Here is a 685-nt window from a genome sequence, read left to right as displayed (position 1 = left end):
ACTGCCATTATCTTATATATGGTGCTTACAAGAAAGCTGTGAATTGGTTGTTCCTGGTTGTTGTTTTACAAGTTATAAGCACTTTTTCTAAATAACATTGTAAGACGAAAGTGTCGCGCTTCTTATCACACGTCATTGGTCGCGGCTTCTGCTCACGGCAAGGTACGCGACGATCGACACGACTGATTGCTTAGTTAGCAACGTAAGTGCTTAAATCACACCTCATAGCCACGCCTCCGCGCAGTTTGAGCGCAGCTCCGACACATGACCGTGACGTCTAACGTCTCATATCTTACGTCTGACGCCTGAATACTATGGGATTTTGGCCAGATGGCTGGCAAGCGTATACACGTTAGTTCTTCTCTCAGTTTGCTTATCAATCAGCAAAAAGTGCATACAGTACACCCCATAGACGACGACGATGTTCCCGCGGCGCAACGGCGCACGCGCCAACAAAAGGTCAGCACGCTCGAGCTTATGCTGGGGCAGATCGCTAACTACTGCCCTGTTATTTCCACTACTGCCCTGTTGATTCCAATCAACTGGTGCACATTTCATTGACTTTGCTGCTATTAAACTTGAGTCTAATGAAGGGCCAGAGGATTTGTACCAGATATTAATGGCTTTTGTTGAGGACAATTTACTACGCAGAGACTCTGGGATTACTCACGGAGGTGAAGCCATT

The sequence above is a fragment of the Sinocyclocheilus rhinocerous genome, unplaced genomic scaffold (genome assembly GCF_001515625.1).
Source record: "Sinocyclocheilus rhinocerous isolate Xijiao unplaced genomic scaffold, SAMN03320098_v1.1 scaffold1404, whole genome shotgun sequence".
NCBI lineage: Eukaryota > Metazoa > Chordata > Actinopteri > Cypriniformes > Cyprinidae > Sinocyclocheilus > Sinocyclocheilus rhinocerous.
The sequence above is the reverse complement of the archived record's forward strand: the minus strand, read 5'-3'. Positions refer to the sequence as shown.